This window comes from Homarus americanus, unplaced genomic scaffold (genome assembly GCF_018991925.1).
Source record: "Homarus americanus isolate GMGI-L3 unplaced genomic scaffold, GMGI_Hamer_2.0 scaffold24260, whole genome shotgun sequence".
Lineage (NCBI taxonomy): Eukaryota > Metazoa > Arthropoda > Malacostraca > Decapoda > Nephropidae > Homarus > Homarus americanus.
In genome coordinates, this window is record NW_024721079.1 from 4,601,069 (window position 1) to 4,618,076 (window position 17,008).

The 17,008-nt window shown below is 44.3% G+C and overlaps 1 long non-coding RNA gene across 1 annotated transcript in view; it reads right to left on the bottom strand.

Annotated features, from left to right (window-relative positions):
* The window catches only part of LOC121861464, a 73,155-nt gene that overhangs the window by 22,796 nt on the left and 33,351 nt on the right, over positions 1-17,008 (bottom strand). The window contains exon 2 of the long non-coding RNA XR_006088030.1: positions 10,491-10,517. This is a non-coding gene — a long non-coding RNA (uncharacterized LOC121861464). The remainder of the gene's footprint in view (positions 1-10,490; positions 10,518-17,008) is intronic.

A 17,008-nucleotide genomic window follows, 5' to 3' on the forward strand; every position in this document is an offset into this window, starting at 1 on the left:
ACTAAAGAGCTAAAACAGTTTGTTAAGTTATAATTGAGAGGGAATATAGAACTAACGACATTCAATTATAGCTGAGGTAGAAATTATAGATCTCAAAAAGCTATAATTACGTTCATGTTTATAGCTTCGGTAGAAAATTTAACTACCTTCGACATATTAGCCGTCCCAGGAGCTATATTTTATAGCTGAGACATAAAATATTACGACGTTCAAAGTTTTAGCTGCACCAGAAAATTTATACCTTCGTCTGAGAGCTTGACTTACGATCAACAGGAAATCATAATATAGAAATAAAATAAAGAGTTGTGTGTGTGTGTGTGTGTGTGTGTGTGTGTGTGTGTGTGTGTGTGTGTACCCCTCCCCATAGATAGCATTTATAGGGTGTTTAATCCTCAGGTGAAATAAACTAATGGGTAATATTCTCCAGATGATCATTTTTTTTACCTGTCTCTTTATTTATTTATTTATTTATTTTATTTATTATTTTATTTATTTTTATTATTTTTATTTTTACTTTTGGTTTTCTCGTGATGTACAGGTCGATGGCAATCGTGTGACGCATTTCAGGTATTCCGTGTCACCTGGAAGTATAAATGATTAATATTTGAACTACGTGAGAGCCAAAGGGAGGGGTGCTACCTTTGATGTACTCGTGGTAGTCAATTTACGTGAAATATGATGTGTTGGTTTGGCACTGTCGTTTTGTGTTTTGAATGATGCTTGAGAGTTTACGTGTGTGTATGTCTGTGTGTGTGTGTGTGTGTGTGTGTGTGTGTGGCTGGAGAGCTAAGGCGACGTGTACAAGAGGCATGAATAGAGATGCAAGGGAGTAATGGTGGAGATTGTGGGAGTGTGAGGGAGGTGTAGTGTTGGTGATAGTGGTGGGGATGTGAGGGAGATGTAGTGTTGGTGATAGTGATGGGGGTGTGAGGGAGGTATAGTGTTGGTGATAGTGGTGGGGGTTTGAGGGAGGTATAGTGTTGGTGATGGTGGTGCCAGGGATGTGAGGGAGGTGTAGTGTTGGTGATAGTGGTGGGATGTGGGGAGGTGTAAGTGTTGGTGATAGTGGTGGGGGGGTGTGAGGGAGGTGTAGTGTTGGTGATAGTGGTGGGGATGTGAGGGAGATGTAGTGTTGGTGATAGTGATGGGGGTGTGAGGGAGGTATAGTGTTGGTGATAGTGGTGGGGGTTTGAGGGAGGTATAGTGTTGGTGACAAGAATATGCTCATTATTGGTGATGATATGAACAAAGGATGGAATTTGTAGTGATGAAGACAAGTGTTGGAGTTTATGGTTGTGGTGGTGGGATGAAGATAGACAAACAAGCACTGCTGAATGTGATAAGAAAGACAAACGCTGCTGGTGGTGGTGGTGGTGGTGGTGGTGGTGGTGGTGGTGGTGGTGGTGGTTGTGGTTGTGGTGGTGAAGACAAGAAATGTGAAGACGCGAGCAGTTGTCTAAGTGTCGGCGGCGGCTGAGACTTAGGAGAGATTCTCATTACTGTGTCCAAAACTGTTATTAATTACATAGGAGAGCGTGTATGTGAGTGAGTTTGAAACTATGTAAAGGTGACGTCTCTCTCTCTCTCTCTCTCTCTCTCTCTCTCTCTCTCTCTCTAGACAACTTTCCTCACGGCTACAGTCTTATCCTTACCGTCACAACATCTGTTAGACGGAAACCTAGACAGATGTTGACAGTACAAGAAATGTCACAGGTTTTAAAAGGCTCATAGTACATTATGGTGCATGTAAACTAAATCAAATATAAGATATAAGACTATTTTTAAAAGACCTGTTCTGTAGCTGTAATTAAGATGGTGATAGCCACTCCAAAGTAACCACTCCTATAAACGTTGAGATGTGTGATGGTAATTCCTCTAACAGAAATACATTTATAGTCCATATTTGCTCGTCGTGGAGGGTATTGTCACGCTCAGGAAACCCCATCAGCTTTATCCAAATAGCAGGCCTTTACACTAGCGAGGAACAATATAAAGGTAGGCAGCTCGTTAGGTAAACATTGCTCTACAAATCCGATCACAGAGTTCAGAGGGAGGACGTTTTATTAATGTCATCGTTCCCAGTTGCAATTTGCGTCAATACTCTCTCTTTAAAACCATCATGGCTGCCGGAGATGTGTAAGAGAGACGGCATATATGTCTTTTTTTTTGTAATGTATCACGTCACGGTGCACCCTTTGATGTGCACACCCATGTAAACTGGATGAACATTCAAAGGTGAACGCAAACATTTACAATAAAATATTTAGGGCGGCCTCAATAAAATATTACAAAAGCATCATCAAATATTGAGGTCCAGAATAAACAGAGTTGGGGGATGAGTCGGTCTGAGGGAAAGGAGAGCTAGCCGCCAACCTTACTATAATATACCGCTTGATGGAAGGAAAACTTGGGTCTCTCAATGGCCTTCACCCCCTCTTGAAAAAGCCAATATTCTCCTCCCTTATTATACTGAACCGAGGTATTATTATTATTTTTTTTTTTAAACTCTTATATGTATTTCGCATCATTTTGGAAGATATAATATTTTTTGTTGTTTATTTGAAGAGTAAAATATTTATGTATTGTTTATATTCAGTGTTTGGTTTAGTTGTTCTTGTTTTTGTTTTTTAAGGGATTAGTTTCGTAATTCTTAAAAGTGGGAGTTAGTGGAAGCTTGTGAGGTAAATAGTTGCCGCAATACAAACACATACATAAATATTTACACGAAACACACACACACACACACACACACACACACACACAAGACAACATAAACACACACACAAACACCCACAAACACAACACCAACACACACACACTAACATAATACATAAACACACACACACACACAAACACCCACAAACACAACACAAAACACACGCAACACTAAGGCAGGGATGGCGTACAAGGGGATGAAATTCGAGAGGAGTTTAATAAGAGCGGTGGTGGTGTATTGGGTAGAAGCGTCACTCACCGAGGGGACGGACACCGAAGGACGGACACCGAGGGGGAAGGGACACCGGGGGAAGGGACACCGAGGGAAGGGACACCGAGGGAAGGGACATCGAGGGAAGAGACACCCATTAGGAAGGGACGCTGATGGGGGGACATTGTTGGAAAATTGTAGAAAAAGGAAGCGAAATAATTGAGAAATGTGAATAACTGTGTATGTGTGTGTTTCTGTAAAGGAGAAATGGAGAGAAATACCACACACACACTCACGTACACACACACGTACACACACACACTCACGTACACACACACATACACACGTACACACACACTCACACGTACACACACACACACACACACACACACACATGGTGAAAACCTGAATTATTGAGAGAAGGATTTATAGGGAAGTAAATAGAGGCCCTTTTATGCTGGTGGATGATGGCTGACAGTGAACTGGTGGGTGATGGCTGACAGTGAACTGGTGGGTGATGGCTGACAGTGAACTGGTGGTTGATGGCTGACAGTGAGCTGGTGGGTGATGACTGACAGGCTTGTGGGTGATGGCTGACAATGAACTGGTGGGTGATGGCTGACAGTGGAGCAAATATTACGTTTCTTTTTTATGAATATATATAAAGCTGAGATAATTAGGACTGATGATGATATATGATTTGTAATAGTATATATGTTGACGAGTTAATATTAATGGTGTGTGTGTGTGTGTGTGTAATAATAATAATAATAATAATAATTAACGGTTTATTGAAAGAGCTTGGCAGCCAGAAGGCTGAAAATATACAGTTACATATTTGGGGAATGGGTTACGAGTTACAAATAATATACAAGTAACATAAGTGACACAAATAAGACATATAATAACTTAGATGGGGATCAGCTCAAACTACAGTTCATTTCAACATAGTGACAGTGTAAGGAGCAGTGTTTACCGGGAGTGAATACACTGATTTATTACATGTTATTGATAATTTTTACAATGGTTGGGACTGGGCTGTTCTTATAGCGATCGGTTCGTGCACGTATGGGCTGGATGCGGTTGTGGTGTCGAACAGCAATTCTCGGACAGGGGATGTCAGGTGGTAGTAGGAGCCGGTGTCGGGGATGGTGTAGAAGCTTCTTACCAAATTTGCAGATAAGGTCGTGGTGATGGTCAGTGAGAGTCGAAAGGGTCAGTGTGTTGAGCGCTTCTTGATATGTGGAGTAGGAAGAGGAGAGAATAATTTTGCATGCCCTCTTTTGAACTTTTTCTAGGTGTTTACGTTGTGTGGCATTTAGGGAGGAAGACCAGGTGGGGGAGGCATAGGTGAGCTTGGGAAGTATGAATGTTGTGTATACACTGAGGAGCTCGTGTGCAGGAACTCCGAGGGACTTGAGTCGGCGGAGGAGGTGGAGACGGAAACTGGAGGCTTTGACAACTTCACTGACGTGTGGTTTCCAATTTAGTTTGTTGTCTATGGTGACGCCGAGGAGCTTCGTGGAATCTACAACCTGGAGTGTGTTCGGACCTAGGGTAATGGAAGGAGGTGGGACAATGTCGGAGGAGAGGTTGATGTGCATAACCATGGTCTTGGTATGGTTGATGGTGACATGGTTGTTGGTGGCCCAGTTTTGGAGACTGTTCAATAAATCCTGGAGGGCGGTATAGTTGGGAGCAGAATTGTTGACGCTGATCCCAATGGTGGAGTCGTCGACATATTTCCAGCGAGCAGGGGTTTCTCTTAGGGCATCATTGATGAGCATAAGGAAGCAGAGTGGTCCCATCTTGGTGCCTTGGGGGACGCCACAGGCGAGTGACTGAAAGGTGGAGACAGCCCCTCGGAAGCGTACAGCTTGGCGTCGGTCACTGAGGAAGTCTGTAAGCCATGGTATGAGACTTCTCCGAAGCCCGAGGTCAATAGCTTTGTTTATGATTATATTGTGGTCGACTAGGTCGAACGCTTTAGTGAAATCAATGAAGGCGACAGCTACAGACGTTTTTCGTTTCTCGAGATGGCGGTATATGTAATCGAGAAAGCTGACAAGACAGTGAGTGGTGGAGGAAGTTTTCATGTTGCCAAATTGCTGAGGGTCTACGACTCCTGCAATATCAGCATAAGCCCAGTCAAACACAAAACTTTCACAGATTAGGCTGGGTATTGGGGTGATTGCAATAGGTCGTAGCTGATTTAAGGATTGTGGGCTGGTTGACTTGGGCACTGGTGATACATAAGAGGTCTTCCAGTCAGCTGGGCATCTGGCTTGACTGAGAGAAGCATTGATGATGGAGCAGAGGGGTTTAGCAAGCTCCGGGGAGAACTCCTTGAAGAGTTTCATTGGTAAGTCAATGGGGGTGGTAGAGCGTTTTAATTTTAGTTTGTCCAGGCGTTTTGCTACGTCAAATTCTTCTACTAAGTCAGTGGGAAGGGGGGCTGGTAGGTAAGCAGGGAGAGTGGTTGTGTCGAGCCGTGGGAGCGTCTGGCATATAGTAGCGAAATGGTTATTTGTTTGCTCAGCTGCGTCAACATTAGTGAGATGGCTAAGGAAGGGGAGGGGGTGTGTCTTATTGTTTAGTCCACAGAGTTCTTTAAGCTTACCATACCATTGACTGATGTTGGTCTGCTTCAGGTGTTGTAATTTGGTTGGGTAGTGGGACTTCTTTGCAGTGCGTATTTCGCGGATGACTCGGTTGCGAAGGGACCTGTAGCGGATGTGGTCATTGAGATGAAAGGCTCTGTCTCTCTGTTGCATAAGTCTTTTGATCCGAGGTGTGATCCAGGGCAAGTCAGCTGGGTGAGATCTGACGGACTTCTCGGGGAAGAAGTGGTGGTGAGCTTCCGTGGTGGTGTTGGTATAATTTATCCATTTGGTTTCCACGTCATCCACGCTAAGTACTTCAGTCCAGGGATGGTGAACAATCCACTGCCCAAAGAGGCGTACTGCAGAGTCAGTAATCGGCCTGTAGGTCTTGATGTAGGGTCTCTGTACTTGAGTGGGAGTGGCAGCTGGGGACCAGAGCACTGATAAGTGTGTGCTACACCCGATAGGAGGCATTGGTTGAGGTGGTTGGTACTGGTCCGCTAAGTCAGTTAAGATAAGGTCAAGGGTGTTTTGACCGTGTGTGGGGGAAGGTCACAACTTGTGATAGTGATAGCTGGTCCTGGATATCAGTGGTGTCAATTTCATTTAAATCCCCACATAATACTAACTTGGCACATGGGTACCTAACTCTGAGGTGGTCTGAGGTGGTGATGAGATGATTGATAAGAGTGTCTCTGGTGGGTGATCGAGGCGGATGGTATGCCACACAGATTATAATGGAAGCAGTATTGCGTGGGTGGGCCCGGAGCACGACACGTACCCATAATGCTTCCACATCTGCTGGGACTTGAACATCCAGGCGTGACGGGCGTAGGTCATCTTGACAGAAGAGGGCAACGCCCCCTCCGCGTCTTTGTGAACGAAGGTGATGAAAGAGTTGATATCCCTCAATATGACACGTTTCAGGTACAATTTGCCAAGCCTCACATATGGCAACGACGCTCGCCGCGGTTGACCTGACTGTAGTTGCCAGCTCGTCGAACTTGTTAGCTAGGGAAGTGACGTTGGATAGCAGTAAAGACGGGAGATCATACCATATCCGTGGAACTTCAGTGTGGTGGTATGGTCTGTCAGGGGTGGGTTTCTCCGGTTTCCTAGTGGAGGTTACGGTTCTAATGGGCTTATGTGCATGACGGCCTTGCCTACGGCTCCGCGCGTGGAATATTTTCAGTGACTTGAGTCGCGCGATAACACTGCCATCAGGATAACCGTTCCCACGTTTTAGATGGTACAGAGTGCGTCGGGAGTAAGTGATTGGTGGCCATCGGTTGAAATCTGTTGTGGGCGGACGGAAGTGTTTGTCACTAGCGGCACTTTGAGGGACACTGACACTGGTAGACATCTGTTAATATTTGTCAGTCGTAAAGACCGTGGTCTTTGTCCCTGGTGCTTGGGGTCGCCGACACAGTTTTCACGATATATGTAAACACCGCGGTGGTCCTTGTCACTGGCACTTTAAAGTTGACCGATAAAGTGCCCACTGTCTGACTTTTCCTTGGGGTGCACTATCGAGCACTGTATGGTAATCACTTACTGCACTGATGGCTAGAATGTGTGTGTGTGTGTGTGTGTGTGTGTGTGTGTGTGTGTGTGTGTGTGTGTGTGTGTGTGTCTGTGTGTGTGTGTTGTTTATTTGTTTATTTGTGTGTTTTTGTGTATACTGTATGTGTGTCTGTGTGTGTGTGTTTTTATGTGTCTGTGTATGTATATATGTCTGTCTGTCTGTCTGTACGTACGAACCTCAATAGATGATAAACAATTACTTAAAAAAAATAACAAAAACATATCAATAATATAAATAAATGAACCTTAAACCTCACATATAAATTATCTATCTATTTATCTATCTACATAAACAATCTACATAATATCTATCAACTATCTATATAATTATTCTATCTAATCTAACTTATCCACCTAATCTATCTATGGCCAGCAACGTTGGTGTTAAGGGAGGGTCTTGCGAGCGTTGAGGAGAGAGAGAGAGAGAGAGAGAGAGAGAGAGAGAGAGAGAGAGAGAGAGAGAGAGAGAGAGAGAGAGAGAGAGAGAGAGAGAGAGAGAGAGAGATGGAGAGAGAGAGAGAGATGGAAAATATAAAGAGACCCGAAAGAAGTGGGTTCCCAGTAAACAAGGAGGCAAAGGAAGTTTGGATGAAAGAAGAAGATGAAGAAAGAAGAAGAAAGAAGGCACGAGAAAGATGATGATGAAAGAGGTTAGTTAAGAGATGGGAGAGAGAGATAAGAGAGGTAGGTAGAGATGAAGGAAAGAGAGAGAGGAAAGGGATGAGGAATGAAAGAGGCATAAGAAAGATAAAAGAGAGAAAGGTAGGAACAGATAAACGAAAGGCATAAGAAAATTATATAAAGACAGATGACCTAAAGAGGAGAGAGAGAAGAAGAAGAAGAAGAAAAAACTTGTAGAAGTAAAACAGAAGAAAAGCGAAAGACAAAATAAGAAAGAAGTAATTAAGAACAGAAAATAGAGAAAGCAAACGAGTGACTTCCACAGAGATAAGGAAATAAGTAGAGCTACGTAGAGACAGAAGAAAGACGAGAGATAAATGAGAGTGAGAGAGACAGGAAGAGAGAGAGGGAGGGTCATCAAGGTGTGGGAGGAGCTGGAAAACGTGTCGGAGGTGAAACAGAGGAGGAGGAGGAACGTTTGCTGGTGAAACTGAGGCGCTGCTGGAAGGAGAGAAACGTTTATTGGTGAAACTGAGGCACTGCTGGAAGGAGAGAAACGTTTATTGGTGAAACTGAGGCACTGCTGGAAGGAGAGAAACGTTTATTGGTGAAACTGAGGCACTGCGTTTGGGTGAAACTGAGGCGCTGCTGGAAGGAGAGAAACGTTTATTGGTGAAACTGAGGCACTGCTGGAAGGAGAGAAACGTTTATTGGTGAAACTGAGGCACTGCTGGAAGGAGAGAAACGTTTATTGGTGAAACTGAGGCACTGCTGGGAGGAGAGAAACGTTTATTGGTGAAACTGAGGCACTGTTGGGAGGAGAGGAACGTTTATTGGTGAAACTGAGAGACCGCTTGAAGGAGAGAAACGGAGAACGATAGAGACAGAGATAAAGTTGTAGGGTGAGAGATAAACCAAGAGAAAAAGAAAGAAATATAACTGGATAGATGGATACGTAGAGAGAAAGTAGAGAGTAGAGAAAGAGTACAGAGCAACACTCCATAGAACCGTCATGCCTGCCCGAACTACCTGTGACCCACCTCATAAATCCATAAGATATAGAATAAAGTGAAACTTGTTAAGGCGTCTAACTTGAAGATAAATATAAGAGACCTCATTATTATCAAGATACATGTGACCCATTATTCTGAGGCCTCGTCTTACCCCCCCTCCCCCCCCCTTCCCCCTCTTTCGCATTCTTTCTCTTTTTCTCTCTCACCGACCTTACCCTCGCGGTCTACCAGCCTTCAAGCAACCAGGAGAAAACGAGGATAAGTCAACCAGTTTAGTCTAACCGTTCTCAACCAGCGTTCAGACGAGGCCAACACTAACAGGTGTCGACCAGGGTACAGACGAGACCAAATACTCCCAGGTCTCAACCAGGAATAAACGAGACGAGAAAAACAACACCTCGACTCCGCCAGTTCACTCGTAAATACAAGTTTACGAGTGCATTAAACCCCACTGCAACAGGTGTCCTGAGTCGACACTCAAAATACCGACTGACAGATCTTGGCCAGTCAGGGAGTCCGTAGACCTGTGGAAGTATCCTAAACCAACGCCCGTGTTGGCAGAAAGCGGTCAAACATAAGTCTGGCACTGAATGAACATAACCTTGGGGCATAAGAGATAGTAATAAGTTGCGAAAAACAGGCGAGCGAAGATAAGTTCGTTTGGCGTTAAAGAGATGTAAGATTGCATTATGAAACACAGGTAGTGGTGGTGGTGCTGATAGAACGAAGATGCGTCTGGCGTTCACTGACCATGACACTGCTTCATATTTAGTAAATATTGTTTGCAAAAAGACTGGAAGACTGGCTGGTGAAAGATACGATACGCCAGGCAGTGAGGTAATTCCTGCACTGGCGTTGTTGCTGTCAGGGTACAGGATATAGGCACTCGTTACTGGAAAAGATGGAATGGCAGAGGGAAAGATATTGGGAGAACGAGAGAAGGGGAGGTCTCATGATGGAGATACTGTAATATCCAGCGACGGGAGAGATAATTTGGAGAACATTGGAAGATACGGATGAGGAAGAGAGACAAAAGGAGTAATGGGGAGATAATAGAAAGGAAATGGGGGAATTTGGATGAGATACAGAGAAAAATAGCTATGTGAGAGAGAGAGAGTAGAGAAAGACACGCACACACTCACACACAAGGACAAAGAGAGAGAGAGAGAGAGAGAGAAGCAGAGACCTGTTAGGGAGAAAGGAAACAAGAGGCGGTGAGTGGGAAAAGTAGTGAGAGTTAATGGAGAGAGGCAGGAAATAGTCAGATGGGGAGGAAGTTGTTGGACGGGGGAAAAAACCCGACTGTTGAGAGGGGAATAAAGTCACGGTGAAGAGGGTCAGTGAAATTACAGGTAAAAGGCTGCTTGACATGTATGGAGGAGGAGTCAGGTAGGTGTGGGAAGACAGGTAAGTGTGGAGGTATAGGTAGGGTTAGACAGGTGTGGAAAGCCAGGTAGGAGTGGAGGACTAAGGAGGTGTAGATGTAAGGGGAAGGATCATGCAGATGCGGAAGTAAGGAAGTGCTGAGACCTAACCTAACCTAACCTAATCTAACCTAACCTAAACTACACCTAACTTAATCTAATCCTAACCTAACCTACCCCTAAACCCAGCCAACTCCCAAAAACCTAACCTAACCAAATTCACTGTATTAAATTTAAAAAGATTCGGGTTCGGTGTTGGGTCCGTATCCGGGGGTTGAATGTTATACCCATCTTGACTCACACATAAGCAATGACTCACCTCGACTCAGCACGATGGATGAGGGACCTGAAAAGATGAGAAATATGAGTCATTATAAGTAGAAAAAAATCTGGTTTTACGTACAAAGGAAAAATTAATATCTATTGAGTTTGTTATATTTTGGCTTTATATGAGATAATGTTGTGTGTTTATGTAATGTTTATAGTGAGTGTTTTAAGGTAATGTTATAGTTATATGATGTTTTTATAAACCTTTTATTCAATGTTTATCAACCTATGTGTACCTGTAATCAACCCACGCGTGTAGGTCTTCAGGTGGTGGTGACCTGTCAGGACCTGCTGCGGTATACCAGGTCACCTTAGTAATGGTAATCTGACTTGTACCGTAATTCCAGGTCACCTACCGTGCTACATCAGGTCTCAGTAATAATGACCTGCAGAGCTATATTAGGTCAGTTTAGCAGCAGTAGTGGTAGTAGTTTGACCTCCTGTACAAGATTCAGTGCTGATGCCAACACAGTATTGTCAGCGTTGTGGGTCCTAGAAGCCTTTTATTATGCATGCAGGCAGTGGGGTGAGGTGGGTCATCTATCACCACCACAACACACCAATAATATAACGTTGACTGGAAACGGTACTTCGGAAAATAAGTATTTCGTAAAATAAGTACCTCGTACAATAAGTACCACGTAAAATAAGAACCCTATAAAAATAGATACCCCGTAAAATAAGTGCCCCTGTAAAATAAGTAACCCGTACAATAAGTACCCAGTAATTGAAATACCTCGTAAAATATGTATCCGTAAAATAAGTACTTCGTAAGATAAGTACATCGTCAAATAAGTACCTCGTGATATAACCAAATATTACGTAAAAGAGGTACCTCCTAAACTAACCAAGTATCCTGTTAAAGAAATACCTCCTGACATACAGAACACTGAACATGATTTTGTCTACCAGGTGTCTCGCTACCTGTCTGACGAACCTTATCTCAAGATGTCTCTCACCCACCAGGAAGTGAGAATGATTGTATTGCTAAAGTCTCAATAATCGTTTTTAGTTAAGTGAGACACCCCTTCAAAAACGGGTAGTTATTATATTAAAGCATCTAGGGTGAAATGTGTCGAAGATGTAACAGCTGCAGCTAACACAGCGAGGACAACCAAAGTCAGCGAGCTGTGTCACCCGCTGTCAAGGAAAACTCTACAACTCACCCACACACTCACCATCACCTGGCCAACACCATACGCCGATCGATTTACAACCAAGTCCCCAAACACGGCTGGGTGGGCGGAGGTAAATGGAGTGAGGGGCCTTGCACAAAGTTCTATACCGTGGCTGGGAATCAAACCCAGGACCTCTTGTTTCAGAGGCGAGCGCGTGCACCACTCCACAACTTCAAGTCCAAACTTAATTAATGACTTTTTTTTAAGGACATAAAATTCACCTCCGTGGCAGGTCATGTATACAAATCGGCAGCAGCACCTCCTCAAAGCCATTCCTGAGTGTCCCAGCGGCACAAGGGAGCTGCACCTCCCTCATGCCACCTTCCAAATCACTGCCACAAAGAAGTCGTTCCCTTCCCACAAACTGCCATCGCGCCATCACCCAATATACTACGACCCGTTAAACTCAGCCCAATACCGATGAAAGTTAACAAACGGTCTTCAGTTAATGGGGCGGGAGAGTGGTGGAGCGGGGAGTGGCGGGCCTCTCGGTGGGCGACTAAAGGCATTTACATGGTGGTAAGAGCTCCTGCCAGCCCCACAACGGTGTTCCTGGGTCCTTCTCGCCCCACAACGGTGTTCCTGGGTCCTCCTCGCCCCACCACGGTGTTCCTGGGTCCTCGCCCCACCACGGTGTTCCTACTGGAGTGTGTGTGTTTGTGTGAAAAGATCCTCTACAACGCCACCATGAACCATTATTCTCTTGTAATCAAAAGCTACATTAAGAAGAAACTACAACTATCTTTAAGACACACGTCATCTTCCTCACATCTGCTGACACTGACCCTCGTGTGTGCCTGATGTTCTACCTGTTGGAGCTATGACTCGCAGGTGAGTCACAGAGATCAAGATAAAGACGATCTGTTCAGATTGTTTAATAAATTACTGCTACAGGTTCGGTATGTAAATTTTACTTTTTTAATTTTTGCAAATTATTTCATTTTTATCTTATCGTTTAACTCTCGAAGTTATTTAAAAATGTCGCAAGAAAATTAGCTGTATTTCTCAGTCATATAAAACACATTTCCTGTCATATATGTCTCTCCAGAACCATTGTATTATAGGTAATGTTATTCATGGCATTTAAAAGCGTCCAATCTTAAACCTTCATAATACCCTCAAGGCAATTTTCCTATATTACTTTTTACTCGCCATATCAGTACACAAAAGCTTATGTATAATTTTTCTCTTACATTTATTGACGGTTTTATATATAGTAGTTTTTTCTTCAGTATTATCAAGTACACTGTTAGACGTGAACAAATAAGAGAAACAGAAAAGCTAAGCGTACAGTATAAAGGAAGCTACATGACGCAACTTTTCGTAAAATACCTCCAGACTTTCCGTTTTCCAGTTGTATGGATCTGAACTTCCCGTCAGTGTCAGCAGGTGGTGGTTGTGGTGGTTCCTGCCACAAACGTTTCATTAGTGTATGTTGTCATGGCCTGGAGGAGTGTTGCTTCTGTTCGCTGTGAGCCACAAACTTGTTGCCGAGGCCACTACTGTGATACTACAGGAACCTTCTCAACAATCTTAGACTGTTTGAGACAAGTTGGTGGACACTAACTCGAGCCGCCGCCGCCTATAGTGTCCCCAGCGGTCGTCTCTTTCCCCGCCTTCACCACCTTCCCTGTCGGTATTTCGGGAAAGTGGTTGTGATACTATCTTGCGAAAGAGCCAATTTCGAGGCAACCATTCCTGGGTAACGATGGGCCGAGCCTGACCCGGATATTCGAGGAACAGCCGCCGAGGCAGCAGTTCCCGGAGCAACACATCAACACCGCCAGGCCCGCCCCCACTTACTGTCTCAATACCAGTTTTGAGAGTCATTCCCGGGGCCGTGAGGTGTCAGGCTCCGAACCCCACCTCTCCATCACCTGCTGTTATGCGTCGCCTCCAAGGTTAAAGCTGCAGGAGAACATGTCACTCTCACTAGGCTCCTCCCTCATAGCTTTTAACCATCTTCTACTAACAAGGTGACAAACCAGACGTAACCATGGTAACAAAAGCACTAAACCATGTACTCTTATCTCACTAGGATTAAATGAAAGTGTTGGTTATTTCCTAGAGGTAAGTCTTGGAGTATCTCGCAAGTTTAGTAATTTGTCGAGACGAGATGGGTCACATGCCGTAGTTTACGAAGACCACCCGCGCTATGTTAGGTTTCCTGTCGCCACATTGCTGCTGTAGGTGGAATAACATAGTATCCTGCCAACATTTAATACACTGTGATATTCATTTTCTCATAATTTAAAAAGATGTCAACAAAGTATTAAATATGTCATCTATGAAGGAACCTATTCTTGTTCGCCCCGTACTTCAGTTATCTGTGTGTTACATCTCATGGTCGGGGAATTGGGAAAAAACAATATTTCATCTCTGTACAGAATATTATTTATGTTAAGGTAACAGAAGTCGAGGGGAGGGGGGGGGCACCGTATGAGTGTAAGTCACTAAAGGCTTGCCTGACAAGTTACGGTATAGTGTAGGGGGGGGGGGCAGGGGGCATATTGTACACCTCCCCCCCGTGTGGCCATATCCTCTCCTACTCCCTGTGTGGCCATATCCAAGCCTCCAGACCCTCCCCCCAGGTGTAAACTTGACTACTCCTGTGAGGTGGGAAGGATTTTCTTGCGAGTATTACAGGGGACTTTAGTGCTGTTCCCTCCAGGTAAAGAAGAGCTCAGAGGAGGTGAGTAATAAGCCATGATCCGATTATTTAGACGAGGGAAACTGAGGACTCACGTGGGATACATCGCGTATTTGACGTTACCCAAACATAAACATCTCACACGGTGTTTATTTCACTGATTTATTCCTACCCAGACGATCGCAGGTGTGGTTGTGTCGTCTTGGACATAAAGAACCAACGGTGTCCATAGCTCGAACGTTTTAAGATAATGAAGATTCTGTTTTGATCATTCGTAAACCTAAAGAAGCTATAACATGTGGAGTAGTGAGACGCCGAGATGACTCACTGACTCATGTTGCTCCGAGATGACTCACTGACTCGTGTTACTCCGAGATGACTCACTGACTCATGTTGCTCCGAGATGACTCACTGACTCATGTTGCTCCGAGATGACTCACTGACTCATGTTGCTCTTGGAATTAAGGATTTTAAGACTTGCTAAGCCTCGTATGTGAAATTTGTAATACCTCAGTGATCAAGGTTGAGAACGGATTCCGATTGGCTCTGTTAAACTACGACAGAAACATGTTGACCACGATACCTCCCCACACACACGCACTGACTGTGTTACCGCCCTGCCAACACTCACCAGTCAGTATCCTGTGGTTTTTGTCAGCTGTCAAGAACATCGGCCAACATGCAGCTGTAGTTTTTATGTGGTACTGATGGCGAAGCTAGGTCAGGATATGTTTGAGGCTATGTTAGTTAATAAAGATCATGACAACAGTGCCAATAAAGATCATGACAACAGTGCCAATAAAGATCATGACAACAGTGCCATTACTCACGATCATAACAGTGCCAGTATAGATCCTCGTGAATCTCCCGTCAGGCATATAACACATTACTAGTTTAGTGGCACTTAAAGGTGTCACAGGTGTCTAGCGGCACTGCGGGTCCCGGGAATGCGACAGTGGGGCCAGTGAGATTTGCCGTTATGGATCAGATGGTAGTGGCTGTGGCACCTAGGCCCTCAGCGTGATGGTCGGGTCGAGAGTGGGGCACTTTAACGACCCATCTGCCTGTCTAAGTGGTAGCTGATATGTCAGGAGAGTCTGCGTTCCGTGCTGATGTATTTCATTTAGTTTGCTGACACTTTGCCGACTAACTTATTATTCTGCCTTGGTTCTCTGGGCCTTATTGACCTGCTGACTGTCCCGATACACGAAGGGTGATTGTGTTGCTGGACGTATTATTGGTCTGTTGACTTGTCGATGTTATCTGATAATTCTGATAACACGTAACAAGCTTCTCGTACGCTTTTATGCTGAGTAAGTCTGTGGGCGTATATGTGTAAAAGTATGTGCGTAGATGTACCGTGCGTATATGTGTAGGTGTGTGTGTGCGCATATACAGTACAGGCGTGTAGGTGTGTGTGCGTATATGTGTAAGTCCATGTGCGTAGATGCGTATCATTTGTTTATTACGTGCGTGTACCAAATACTGCCCTTATTTCTCTTAACATTAATCCTCATCCTAACGCTACCTGGGGTTAGGTTAGTTAGTGTTAGGTTAGGTTTAGTTAGTGTTAGGTTACGTTATGTTATGTTAGGTTGTTACCTTTTAGGGTGGTTAATGTTCAGGTGAAATAATCTAATTCTATCTAATGTTCAGGTGAAATAATCTAATTTATCTTCATATCAAGAAACTTTACCTCAGGTGCCACAATAAAAAAGAATAATCTAAACACAGTACCGGGTGTTAGAGTTCAGCCCCGGTGTCGCCCGCCGTCGCCTCTCTTCCTTCCTCCCATTTAAATCGCATTAAATAAGTTTCTTTTGGTGCAGCGTGGAGCTTTAACCATCCAGGAACGCTTAGTAAACTTATCCCCCCACACCCCCACACCCATCCCACAACCATCACCCCCCACCCCTATATCACCACCGTTTGGGTCATACTCTACTGTAAACAACTAGAAGCTGCCTTTGAGAACCGCATTTTGAAGTATGGTTGACCTTGGCTTGTATTTCTGTGACTTGACCTTAAATTGTGTTGACTTATGACCTGGCCTGTGACTTGACCCATGACCTAGCCTTGACCTTTGACCTGACCTTGACACACACACACACACACACACACACACACACACACACACACTTCATGAGAGGTTAAAAAATATATAATCCACGTGGGAAGGAAGTGACCCTCTCCACCTCTCCACCTCTCCACCTCTCAACCCTTACAGGTAATTACAATATACTAACTTTTCTACCTTCACCCCTGAGATGATGGTAATCTTTGGTGATTTTTATGAGTATAATGACCTTGTTCAGTTACCTTTTGGTGTAATCTTCCGGTTAGTGTTTATGAGAAGAAAAAAAATTATGTTCGGTAATCTGTCAATGTTTTTTAGGGGGTCAGGGGATGTGGTCATGTGTTAAATATTTTTGAGGGTGGTCGTACGTCAATGTCGTTGGGGGTGGTCGTCTTGTCGTCTCTTCCTGGCACCTCTATTTACGAACATACACGACACAGTTCTCTAGTTGGTCTCAGGTGATACATTTCTTTGTGAGTCATTCTTCTTACAATAACAGCATCGTCATAACCATAATAAAAATGAACTCCACTCACCTATCAGATGAATGGCTGGCCGTCTCTCACCACCAGAGACGGACGCTGCTACCACACGAGGCAACTGTA